Raw genomic sequence first — 13,894 nt, 5'->3', positions numbered from 1 at the left:
GAAACATGGCCCACCTGATGGATGACCTAGAAAGCACTGAAACATGGCCCACCTGATGGATGACCTAGAAAGCACTGAAACATGGCCCACCTGATGGATGACCTAGAAAGCACTGAAACATGGCCCACCTGATGCATGACCTAGAAAGCACTGAAACATGGCCCACCTGATGGATGACCAAGAAAGCACTGAAACATGGCCCACCTGATGGATGACCTAGAAAGCACTGAAACATGGCCCACCTGATGGATGACCTAGAAAGCACTGAAACATGGCCCACCTGATGGATGACCTAGAAAGCACTGAAACATGGCCCACCTGATGGATGGCCTAGAAAGCACTGAAACATGGCCCACCTGATGGATGACCTAGAAAGCACTGAAACATGGCCCACCTGATGGATGACCTAGAAAGCACTGAAACATGGCCCACCTGATGGATGACCTAGAAAGCACTGAAACAGGGCCCACCTGATGGATGACCTAGAAAGCACTGAAACATGGCCCACCTGATGGATGACCTAGAAAGCACTGAAACATGGCCCACCTGATGGATGACCTAGAAAGCACTGAAATATGGCCCACCTGATGGATGACCTAGAAAGCACTGAAATATGGCCCACCTGATGGATGACCTAGAAAGCACTGAAACAGGGCCCACCTGATGGATGACCTAGAAAGCACTGAAACATGGCCCACACATTGTCACCCTGGTTGCTCTTTATTTCATACATTCCTAACACAGGCAGGATCTACAATGTGTGGAACATGTCTTAAAGCTTTGGAGGTGACCTGATGGGTGGCAGATCCTTTGCCGGATGTCCCATATTGCTCAAGCTTCTGCAGCAGAGACTTAACAAATAATATTTTTTCATACCTACCACTGCATTTTCTCATTCCTTTCACAAATTGTCTTTCTCTTTTGAGGCTCATGATGCCAGATACTGATATCGAAACCGCCAGGATGCATTATGGGATAAATGGTATTTTCCAACCTTTAAACAAAAGAAATCATTATAAAGACATTGTTCAGATTCCCTACACTCATTCACTTAACAAGCTTGCACACTGTCATAGACACTTTTCATTGCAATTTAAGCATAAAAATTCTGCTGTTAAAAATGGAAATATTTTATTATTTTACTCCATCCACAGCTCCTTTTTCCCCCATTTTTGCACATGAGGTTGGGGTGTCACTTCAACAGGGACAATCACGTAGCACTGAGGATTACACCACAGGGTGGCTAGCCCTGCCATGGTAGTTCTTCCACATCACACACTTGCACCTATGGCCAATTTAGAGTATCTAATCCACCTACTTCATATCTTTGGAATGTGGAAAAAGCCAGAGAACCCAGAATAAACCTGCAAGAACACAAAGAGGACTAGTAGACTCCACAGAGAAGGCACCCCAGCTGGGAATCAAACCAGGGACCCTCTTCCTGTGACGTGAATAGAAAGTCAGACTCTATTTAAGCACACAAGACCCATCTCTGAGCACAGCCACTAACTTTTTAAAATATTCAAATAACTACTTGGCTGTGTACTTCCTCTTTCTTTAATGTCTTATTGCATTTATTTACAGATAGTTAACCCTTCCCTGCCAGTTTCCACACTTTAAACCATGTGATGCTAGTTATGATCACTCTGGCATTACCAACACATTCACAACCACCTGTCCATTCAATGTAATTATGAATGTATTGTATATTACTGTTATTTTGAACTTAACTAAATACAGACCTCTCAATATTGAACTATGCCAAATGCTTGTATTTAGTGGACTGGTGTTTATTGGTGGTGCAGAGGTGTAATGCTCTGATAAGATGCTAGCTGTTTGCATATGGTACAGGGTTCAACTCCCCCTTCCCTGGCATAATGGTTAAAGTCTTAACCTTGCATATACAAAGTAAAGATTTTGATTATAACCTCTGGTTATTGCCTAAGCATGTAATGTTTCTCCGACTGATAGCCCAGTATTTACCTTTGAACTTGCATTTGTTTATATTACAACATTTACTATGGCTGCTTTCCATACTTTATTTTCATCATATATACCCAGTATCCTACTTTTATGTCTCTGTTACTCATCTTAATTATGCAAGTGCTATGAATTACAACCTCATTATTCTTAGTCACTGTTCAGAACAATTAGATAAACAACCAGCATACTCAGTCACTGCCAAGTCCAACCCCTTACTTCATCCTATTGCTTGAATTAACAGCACTGCTTCATCTTATCAATTTTTATATTTTTACTACAGCTTCCATAAGAATAACTCTTATGTCTAACACCTGCCACTAAAATTTAACCTAAACCACAAGCAATACAACCACAAAACATCAGTATGAGTTAGGCCTTACTTCTCAAATAAACTGGTAGGCTTAAGCATTCCTCTGGAACCTTCATTGTCATGGGCAAATATAGATGCTGCTTTCATTAAATGATTCAATTAAAACTAGAAACTTACTCACTTTGAGCTTAATCTTTTGGTCTCATATCACTTATTCCTCTTTGCTTTGTATCTGCGCTGCCCTTTTCACCCTGACTGACACACCTCAAAACTACTGTGCTTCCCAAGGCCAGCAACTTCTCTTCACCTTATACCTGCCAATCAGGTTACCATATACAGACAGACTGTTACTACCATAATGGGAAAAGAGAAAGCAATGGCAAACTAGTCTTGGACAAAATTCTCCTTATACAATGCATTAGAATCCTTAATGTGTCAGCCTCATGGTGTACAGGGAAGAAGGTCTGCCTAGGACACAGATGACAAAGTTTCAATTAACAGCCCTGTCACTGGAGGAGACGATAGCAGAGAAAGGAATGAAGGGGCTGTACAGACAAACCTCTACTTGTGAGTGGGGTAGGGACTATGTACCAGTAAAAGGTTTAGCTACTGGGCTGCTGGTGTTACCACAGAACACAGAGGAGTGTATTCCAGGTTGGGGAGAGGGTATAGTCACTGGGAAGACAATGTGTTAAAGTGAAAGCAGTGCATGGCTCTGTAGTGCCCCACGGCATGCACCTAGAGGGTATGGTGTAAAATTAGCTTGTCACCACAGAGATTGGGACATTTGCCTGACTGGGTGAATGTCCATAGTAAGTCAGGAACTGGCACATGGGAGTTAGGACATAAAACCACTTCACATGCAGTATGATGATCTTTCCCAGGTCAAACTGACCCTTACTCTGGTGGCCAAAGTAAAAAAATAAGCTAATTGTATGGCTGGGGAGGACAGCAGTTGGTGGCAGAAAGAAAAAAATCCTTAGTGTACATAGCATCAAACAAAATTTCCATGATTCTGTCTCTCAGCGAATAAAAGGGCTTGTCAGTATAAAGGCCATCATATCAGCATTTTTCAAATGATACATTGCAGTCATTGTTGCTATGCTAGTTATCCTTCGTTAGCTGTTGTTAGATTTCTTATGAACATTAATCCATTAAATATAGCACTTTTAATAAAGCTGCGATAGCTAATGTTATCGTGCTTTCTGAAACAATAAATAACAGTCCACTGTCTAACATATCACTTTAAATTATTGTTTGCATATAATATATACTATATGTTTCCCCAAAATGTTTTGTATTTTTTCTAATGTTCGTCAACATATGACAACTCTGCTTTTTAAAAAGCATAGCTCCTTTTCATAGCTCATAAAAAGATTTGCTATACAGATTTTTTTATTGAGAACATAAATTTCCCTGACACTGCACCTTTATTCTTTATTTACAAATTTGAATACTGGATCCTTGTGCAGTGAACTCATAACCACAATGTGCCTATTCGATGTGGATGTAGCCTTTTGAATATTTTATTTGATACAGAGATATTTTAGTGTTTTTTTTCATACTTGTATATATTACTACAAAAGGCATACTCTTATATCAGGACAGTTTATGTTCTATAGTTAAACAGAATATGACTGCATAATAAGTAACTTAAAGAGACAAAATGTAAGAATGTAGAATGCAAATCTTGTATCAAATTTGAAATAGAAATGGTTGTGACTTAACACTGCACTGTAGCAATATTGTCAGTTTTAATTCTGATAAAATTAGCCAGAAAATGAGTGACAATTGCAATGTGTGCATGTGTGTGTCATGACCTGCAGACTAATGGCTTCTGATAATTGCGAACACATGCAGAAAACTGTAGCAGTGCTGACATATTCTAGTATCAGTGGTTGACATCAAACAAACGCCAACCAAAGGATGCTCTGCAAAACAGAAACAGCTAATTAACATTACAAACTAAAATCAACTGCAGAATGAAACTGAGGGCAATTGTGTGTTTTCCTTGCCTTTGCAGTAATATACTAGAAGACAATTAGTGTAAAAACATGAAGGGCAGGATCTTGAGCCATTCACAAATGTAATTAAAATGACAAACACATTCCAAAAAGATCAAAAAGGAAAGAAAAGTTTGACTATTTAGTATATTAAATGTTAACATACCGTCCATTAAAGTGAAACACATTTCTCAAGAAAGTAAACATGCCACAGGTTTAATTACACATTTTTTTTTTACATTTGAAATGTGGTAATGACCTAGAATACAAATCAATTCATTGTCAAAACGACATTTCATGCTGCATTCACAGCTATACCCACAACTGCTAAAAGCTGCAGCTGTGTGATTTAGATTTGGAACACTATCTCAAAGCAGTAAATACAATGTTGCCATACTAAAGGAATCAGGATTAAGTGAGACACACGCTTACTATTTTTCAGTGAACTAAGTACTTCATAAAGATGTGGTTTTGCATTGTGTGGTAATGCTTAAGGCAAGAGGTGTTGCATTAGAAAATGTTAGGGATTACCTTAAAATATTAATTTATGACCATGCTTGTGGTCTGTCTGTTCGGGAAGATATGTATGAAAGATAATCACACTTAGCTCAAAAAACTTACTTATTGTATAACTAGAGAAAGAAAGATTGGCAAGACAAGGCTGTAAAAACAAATACTGTTTTAATAAAAACAACAGCAATTGTTATTGTATAACTAATGAAATAAAAGGCAGTGAACTTTAGTTTCTGTGGTACAAGGTTATTCCCCTGCTGTTTGGCCTTGAGCAAGTCACTTAACTGAAGTTGCTCATGAAAAGGAACTGTGCATCCAGTGGGCCTACCTGGTTAAAAAACAGACATTATTATTATTGTCAAAGGAAAAACAACTTTAAAAAGATCAACACACGGCAATTTTAGGTTAAGGCACTTTAATCTTGCAGCAAGGAGACAAAAGCGTGCTAATACAGCGTTTGTTTAACTAGAATCAGGAAGTGAAGCTATTTTTATACATTTCTTACAAGACATCGTCTACGAAGCTGATGTAATAAATCACAAGTTCTTTCAATATTATTTCATAGCAGCTGTTTGTCCATGATTTCCTGCTGGCCCATAAAGTTTACAAAAAAAACTTCCTAAGAAAAACAACGTGGCCTTGATGACCACCGGTCAGATACAACTTCTCAAGATGTAATGTTGCCATTCAAGGTACTATGGCTAATTTGAGCACAAAGCAAGTACAGATTATAGTTAATTTCTTCAAGCAGTCTTTGTTCATCTGTATCTGTCTTTTCTGCAGCTGTGCATGTTCTCATAACACGAACAGAGCTGATTATTCAAGTTCAGTAACATTATAGAAAACAGTATTGTTCTATTCATTATTTTCCTGACCTAGCAGATAATCACCTGCTTCTCAGTAAATTTCCAAAAGGCATAAACATGAATTTTGCTGTGCTAGCAAATAGTAGGTCAGAGAGCATCTTGCAGTCCCAGAAAGCATACTGCAGTTTGAAAAGCATCTTGTAATTTCATACAGAATTAAGCTGTACATAAAATAGAATGAAATGTGTTAACCCTTTTAGCTTCTAATAAGCACTAAACATATACATTAATACATATTTTTCTAACATTTTTCCCCTGTTAATACTTTTTATTCTATTTTTAAAAGCGTAAATAGTTTGCTTCTTTTCCTAACCTCTTTCTGTTCAGAATTTGCAGTTAAGAGAGTCATTCAGTTTAAACTTATGAATGTGTTGTATTTTTTAACAGTTCTTCAATTTCAGTACTTTGATACAAAGTCTCAGAAACTGACATGCCTATAAAATCTTTGATTAATCTTTTCGTGCAGGGAATACCACAACAAACACACACTCCTAATTGGAGTAGTCCCACACAAATGGCAATCAGGATGTTCATTAGGATGCTACCCCACCCCCAAACAAATTCTGGAAAAAATCCATCAGTGGGTTTGGGCCTGGTTTGGTCATGGCCGACACTTGCTGAATCACCTCAAGATGGTCGTTTATCTCATGCTGGTTGTCAGGAATATACGAACAGCACTCCTCTTTTATTAAAACACACGTACCACCTTTTGCCGCTAGGGTGAAGTTGAGAGACATGCGGTTTTGAAGCACCACAGTTCTCATAGCGTTCAGTTCATCAGTTACTAATTTGAGAGCAGAAAAGGTTGCATTGCTCATTACTTTGAGAAGTTTGGACAGTTTTCTCAGCTCCCAAATCGATTTCACTGCACCATATGCAGGGGCTATACCTGCCCATGATATAATAGTGTCACTCAAGTCCATGTGTGTCAGTTTATCTTTGTTTTTTATGGAGTTATGGTTTCTCCAGCCTGCTTCGATTCATCTCATTGGATTCTCAGGTCTCTTGATTGGATTTTCAGGTTTCTTGGTGACCTCTCTGACATTTCGAATTTTTCCCTGAGGCAAAACTGCAGTGTGTCATATGGCCGGAACCAGGTAACCCAAAAAACAACTGCTGGACCAATTCTCAGGTAACCATTTGTATGCCTTTTTCCCACACACAAAATAACAATTCTCTACTTTAGTATTAATATACACTTGCCCTGCATGAAACATTGTCTTATCAGTGATGGATAGTTGTTTAAAAAGAACAGGATTACGTTGTACTTCATCAACCATTTTGTGCATTAATTTAAAATATGAGTCATAGTTTGTATCACAAATATAACTTGCATTATTAGCTTTGATATAACATGTGTAAGGAACAGTCACATTACAATTGCTCCAACCCACCTGAACAGTATAATTTTTTTAAAAACAATCAATTCCCTTTTGTGTAACAGGCAGGTACAATGCTATTTTGTCTTGTGATTTCACAGTTGTATCAAAAATCAAATTTTCCCAGGTCTCATTGACCCCTAGGGGGACAGCAGTCATTAACAATCCCCCGTATGCTGTTGGTACAGCTGTGCAAATCCAGCAATTTGAAACATTAAAAGTTTCAGCATACACATATTTAATTGCTTGATAAGTGTTAAAGTTTGGATGCCAGTCTATGAGTAATGCATCTCGTTTATTCAGTTCAGCTCGTGTGGCTGGAAAAAGGAAAGGCCACAGCAAAAAGATTAATGTTATCAGTATGGTTAACAGAATGATCATGCAATACTTCTGAGGTTGTTCTGTATTTCTATTTGCTCCATATCTGGTCATTTTGTTCATGTGTAACAGTAACAAGTTTTTTGTCCAGTTCAAAGTTTTTAACCAATTTACAGTGTGTCAGATGAATCCAGGACACTCGCTCTGCGATCTTGACTGCAGTGGGTGTTGACAGTAGCACTTGGTACGGCCCTTCCCACTTCGGTGAGGTCCAATTCTTCCTCTTGATGAGTTTCAGCCAGACCCACGTGCCTGGGACTACTGCTGTTTCCGATGGTCTGGTTTGTTTTTTATCTGAAACAGAATTTAAGTGCAAAAGTTGTTTATTACTTAAAAGTCGTCTCATATATTCTGCAAGTGAACTGTCAGCCTCCTGGTCTGCATGCATGAGAGGTTTCCATTGAGGTATATAGTATGCTCTCCCAAATAATTTTTCAAAAGGAGTTAACCCCTTTGCATTCGGAACAGTTTTCATGCTCAACAATGCCAGAGGCAGGCAGTGCACCCAGTTCTTTTGTGTCTCACTAATTAATTTCCTAAGTTTGTTTTTCAAAACCCCATTATGCCTCTCTACTAGTCCTGCGGATTGTGGGTGGTATGCACAATGGTTCTTTAAGGAAATTCTGAAATATCGGCTCAACTGTTGCATAGTTTGATTTACAAAGTGTGTGCCATTGTCACTGTAGATCTTTTCCGGTATGCCAAATATAGGAACAATTTCTTTAACAAGGACTTTTGCAACAGTAGCCGCATCTGGATTTTTGGTCAGAAATCTTCCACCCATTTGGAAAACATATTTATAATGACAAGACAATACTTCTTATTTTCGCATTTGTTCAGTTTTATGAAATCCATACAGATAGTATGGAACAGGTACAGTGGTGTTGGGAAACTCCCTTGCTTAGGCTTCAATGCCCCTTGTGCATGATGCTTGTTACAAACATGGCATGCTGCACAAAAATTTTTTGCGTAGTTTGTAAATCCATATGCTGTGAACACTCAGTTCACTAACTGTACCATTCCCCCTGTTGAGACATGGCACTGCCCATGGCTCAACAAAGCTGCATATTACAAATTAGACGGCAAAATCGGTTTTCCTTCTTTGGAGATGTACAGCCCTTTTTCAAGGATTGCTCCTCGTTTTATTCATTTTTGCTTTTCTACTTTCGTAGTAAGTGTCTGCATTGTTTTTAACATTTCTAAATCTAAAATCTCAGAAGGTTGTAATTCCTTACTCAAAAGAAATACTTCTGAAGCTGAAGCTGCCTGCTTTGCAGCTGTATCAGCTCTCGCAATACCTTTTGAAATCCTATTCTGTTGCTTGGTATGAGCTACACATTTACAAATAGCTACTTTCTGAGGTAACGGAATAGATTCTAACAAATCTAAAATAAACTGCACATGATTAATTGGTTTACCAGTAGATGTTATCATTCCTCTATTCTTCCACTGTTGCGCAAAAACATGTACAGTAGAAAAAGTGTACTGGATGTCAGTAAAAATGTTTACACATTTACCCTTTGCCAAGGTACATGCCCTTGTCAAGGTAATCAATTCTGCTGCTTGTGCAGATAAGTTGTGTGGTAAAGACTTTGCTTTTAAAATCTCAGTATCAGAAACTACTGCATATCCCACTAGGTTCTGTCCTGTAGGACCCCTTCTGCATGAGCTGTCCACGTAATATGTCACCTCGGCATCATCCAAGGGAACATCCATTAAATCTTTTCTAGGCAGTGTATTTTGCTCAATCTCCTACAGGCAGCTGTGTGGTGTGCCATCCGCAGGGGTCAGGAGCAAAGTAGACAGATTTAAAGTTGTACATTGTTCAATTGTCATATGAGGTTGGCTCAAGAGTATAGTCATACAGGAAAGATGTCTAGCAGGAGAAAGATATGCTACATTTTCTTGCAGTAAAATAATCGCGACTGCATGAGGCACTCTCAATGTGAGAGGGTGGAACAACACTACTGAGGTTGAAGCCTGTACTGCCATTGCAGCTGCGACTACTGCTTGTACACAGTGGGGCAGGGATTGCGCCACTGGGTCCAGCTGTGATGAATAGTAAGCTATGGGGAGTTGCTTGTCCCCATGTTGCTATACAACCTTGCTTACAATCTACAGTTTGGAAAAAACGTTTATGATAGTTTGGTAATCCTAAAACTAATGAGGATGCCATCAATTGTTTCAGTTTGCAGAAAGCTGATTCTGCTTCTGGTGTCCATTGTAATAAATCTTGTGCTGCCATAGGCTTCTTGTATATTAAGTTGGTCAGTGGAGCAGATTCCAAGGCATAGTTTGGAATCCAACTCCGACAGAAATTAATTGTACCCAAGAAGGACATCATTTCCTTCTTGGTAGTCGGTTTGGGTGCTTGTAAAATTGCTATTTTCCTATCATCTAATGTTCTGCCTTCTTTGGATATTACATATCCCAGGTATTTAACCTGCTTTCTCCAAAGCTGCAACTTGTTTTTGTTTACTTTATGTCCTTGAGTGGCTAGAAATTGTAGTAATGCTATGGTATCTTCTCTGCATTCTTGCTGGGTGGGGGCTGCCAGCAGGATGTCGTCTACATAAAGTAAAATCTGGCTGCTTCTTGGTGGGCAAAATCCCGCCAAGTTGCTTGCCATCTCTTGTGTGAATATTGTTGGGCTTTCACAATACCCCTGTGGTAGTCGCGTGTATGTATACCTTTTCCCCTGAAATGTGAATGCAAACCAATGTTGGCTGTCAGTGTGTATCGGTATAGAAAATAACGCATTGCTAATATCTACCACAGAAAAATACTTCTGTTGAGGCTTCAAATCATTCAATAGGGTGTGTGGATCTGGCACCGTAGGTGCTCTAGGTATTACTGCATCATTTACAGCTTGTAAATCTTGGACCATATGCCATTCTCCATATGCTTTCCTGACAGGAAATAAGGGTGTGTTACATGGTGAATCGGGAGATTCTACCAGTACTCCTTTCTTAAGTAAAGCTGCTATTATAGGTTTGATTCTTACTTTTGCATCTTTTTTTAAGGGATACTGTCTCTTTTGAGGTCTAAATGCTGACTTTGGTGTGATAGTAACTAGTCCTGCTGTACGAATGAGTCCTACATCTGATTTCCCTGTTGACCAGAGAGTTTCTGGTATACTCCCGTAAGGCATTTTCTTCCTCTTTTAGTAAGAGTGCTAATCAGCTGTCCTCGCTAGACTGCAAGTGTACAGCTGGGTGTGTCTGTGTTATCCAAATTAACTTCTGCTTCTGTACTCCCTGTTCTGACAATTCTAGCTCTGTCTGTTTTTCCCACTTTGTGACTTTTTCTCCTAGGTCTGCCCATTTCACATTTTTGTCCTTAGTTAAACTAACATTTGGTAATCGATTAGATTTATAGAGTGCAAAGAATTCCTGGGGCAATGAACAGCTAACTACACTGTTTTGTGTCCCAGTACAGATTACGTAATACTAATCTGTTTGCATGGTTTTTAAACAGTTCTTGCTCATATTCCTTATCAGGTCCTGGTGTGCTACAATAATAAAGAGTACAGTGCAACAAATGCTGTTTATCAGTGTCAAGGGAGGGGGACGTACTGATGGCTAAATTCATCAGTTCTTCGGTTACTGCCACTGGACCAGTCGTGACTAAGTCCTGGCTGTACCAATAAAATGTTTTGCCCTCCGGTCGCACCACAAAAGTATCCATTTGTCACTGTGCTTCCATACCCTGCACAGTTGGAACTACTGCTATGTCAAATATCTGCATAAGATCTCTGCCCAAAAGGTTTACTGGGCATTTTGCAGAAACAACAATTTTGCTTTTCTGGGTCATCCCTGAAACAGGGTCAGTTATTGCTATGTTATGGGAGAGTGGCTCCCGATACAGCTGTCCATTAGCTGCTTTCACCAATATGTAATCAAGTGATTCTGAATTTTTTGGTAATTTGGAAGGATGTCTTAGGGTCCGTGAAGCCCCTGAGTCACACAGGAATTTAACTTTCCTCCCCTCTACAAGAAGTGTAACTTCCAATTTCGTGTCTGCTAAATAGAGCTCTAGGCTCAATAATGCTAAGTCTAAAATTTCACTTTTTTCACCATCTGCGATTTCTTGCACTTCCTCTATTTCTTCTATCACATCCTCTACTCCCTCTATCACATTTGCATTTGTCTTTTCTCGGTTACTCCCTTCTAGTGATTCTTGACTATCATATAGTCAGTCCTCACCTTCCTTATCTTCCATGGCTACCTTCTTGTTTTGTGTGCAATCCCTTGCTAAATGTCCCTTTTTTCCGCACTTAAAACATTCACCCCTTTTCTTTTTCTCTTCACACTCCTCTGATCGTTTATCAGATTGTTTGTTTCCCTGGGCATTTTTTTTGCCCTTTTTTCCAGACTGTACTACATAAACTTTTGCTTCATCTTCTACAGAAAATACTTGGGCTTTTTTTTTTTCTTTTTACTGTTAAAATACCTTTTGGCATGTCTAGCATATTCAAGTAGTGACTGTAATCTACTTGTACGATGGTCTACCATGTGCTTTGTAATAAAGCTGCATATAGGCAAAATACTGCCCTTCAAAAATGCATTCTTTAGCTGCTGCTCATACGGGGAATCATGTGTTTGGTCTTCAGGTACCTGTATTCCACAATGGTTGTTAAAACACTCTAATAATCTAGCATAATGGACCCACATCCAGTCGGACACTCCTGGTCAACAAATTTAAATAAATAAAAAAAAAAATAAATAATATCTGTCAACAGTTTCACCTTTTAGTTGGATGCATTGATTAATGCAAGGCCAGTCTGCCCTAGGCTTTCACTTCTCAGAGATTCAGTCTGTTAAACCTTTTACTCTGTTATCCAGTTCTGCATTGCTATGTGGGAGTGGCTTGTGTTCTGCGTCATGGGGATTCCAGTTGTCACTGATCATGTGTCAATCTGGACCTACAATTTGTCTAACTACTTTTTCTACTTTTTTTCCATTTAAATGATAACTTAACCTCATGCCCTGTAAGTCTTTTAGGAATTTTCTAAAATTAACTTTTGGATGGGGAATTCCCTCTGTGGCTTTCCGGATGTCTTCCGGTGTCCACGGTCTATATACTAGGAGAGTCAGGCCCTGCCCTGCCTATCCTGCCTGAGGATTTGGTACTTCTATGAGTGGACATATCTCTTCTTCACTCATAGCTCATGAATTTTTGTTTATTTGATATAACTCAGTATCCCCTCTTAAGTTACGTGTTCGAGACCTAGTCTCGATGGGATCTCTGACATACGGTCTTGGCTTCGCGGAGACAGCCGGATATAGCAGAGGTGGACCAGCTTGTCCACTCGCTTCATATTCTGGTGCGGGAAGTGGAGGGGGTGGAGGGGCTGATGCTATTACCAAATTATTGTCTTTTTTATCTAAAAACATAGCTTTTGAATTATTACTTTTTTGTTCCCTACGGTTTGCTTTTTCAATCCACTTGTGTGTCTGAGGAATGCCTAATTGACGTTGCTTTTTTACCTGACCTTTTGCATCAGTTTTAAGCTGTTTGACAAGTTTAATAAGCAAGGATTTTTTTAATTTGCCATCAAATTCATATTTATTAACCCATTTTGTATAGTACTTAACATTGTCGGCACGCTGTAATTGCATATATTTTGCATCTTCGGTTAACAGTGGATCTTGGGAACTTTTTGTGCACTTATTACCCATATTGTTCTGACTGTTAAAAATGTTACGTAACCCTTCTTATTTTCACGTGGTACCACGATTTTTCTTTTTCACAGTTTATCTAGAATAACTGTCTTACCTATTCTGTTTCCCTGATCTATGACAAGACTGCAATCCTTCTGTCCCTGACTTGTATAAAACAAATCTCCTGACAGATGATTCAAATCAAGTCCCTGATCTAAAACAGAAAAAAGGTAAATCTCACCTTACCTGAGCCTCCGTGCTTGATCACCAGGTTTGATGGAAAACCGTTAACTCGTCCTCCAGTCACAGATCAGAAAAGTGGCTGGCCTCTTTTGAATGACAATTCAGTCTGAAGTCTTTCGGAACAGAAGAACAGATCTGGTCTCTTCCCCGTATGGTTTCATGCCACCTGGCCCATATGACCTGAGGCGAAGTGAGAGTTTCCGGTCTGAAGGACCAATCTGACAAAGGAAAAACAACTTTAAAAAGATCAACACATGGCAGGTTTAGGTTAAGGCACTTTAATCTTGCAGCAAGGAGACAAAAATGTGCTAATACAGAGTTTGTCTAACCAGAATCAGGAAGTGAAGCTATTCTTATACATTTCTTACAAGACATTGCCTACTAAGCTGACATAATAAATCACAAGTTCTTTCAATATTATTTCATAGCAGCTGTTTGTCCATGATTTCCTGCTGGCACATCAAGTTCATAAAAAAGGACTTTCTAAGAAAAACAATGTGGCCTTGATGACCATCAGTCAGATACAACTTCTCACTATGTAATGTTGCCATTCAAG

This window comes from Protopterus annectens, chromosome 13.part0 (assembly GCF_019279795.1).
Source record: "Protopterus annectens isolate FY-2018-M chromosome 13.part0, PAN1.0, whole genome shotgun sequence".
NCBI lineage: Eukaryota > Metazoa > Chordata > Ceratodontiformes > Protopteridae > Protopterus > Protopterus annectens.
The sequence above is the reverse complement of the archived record's forward strand: the minus strand, read 5'-3'. Positions refer to the sequence as shown.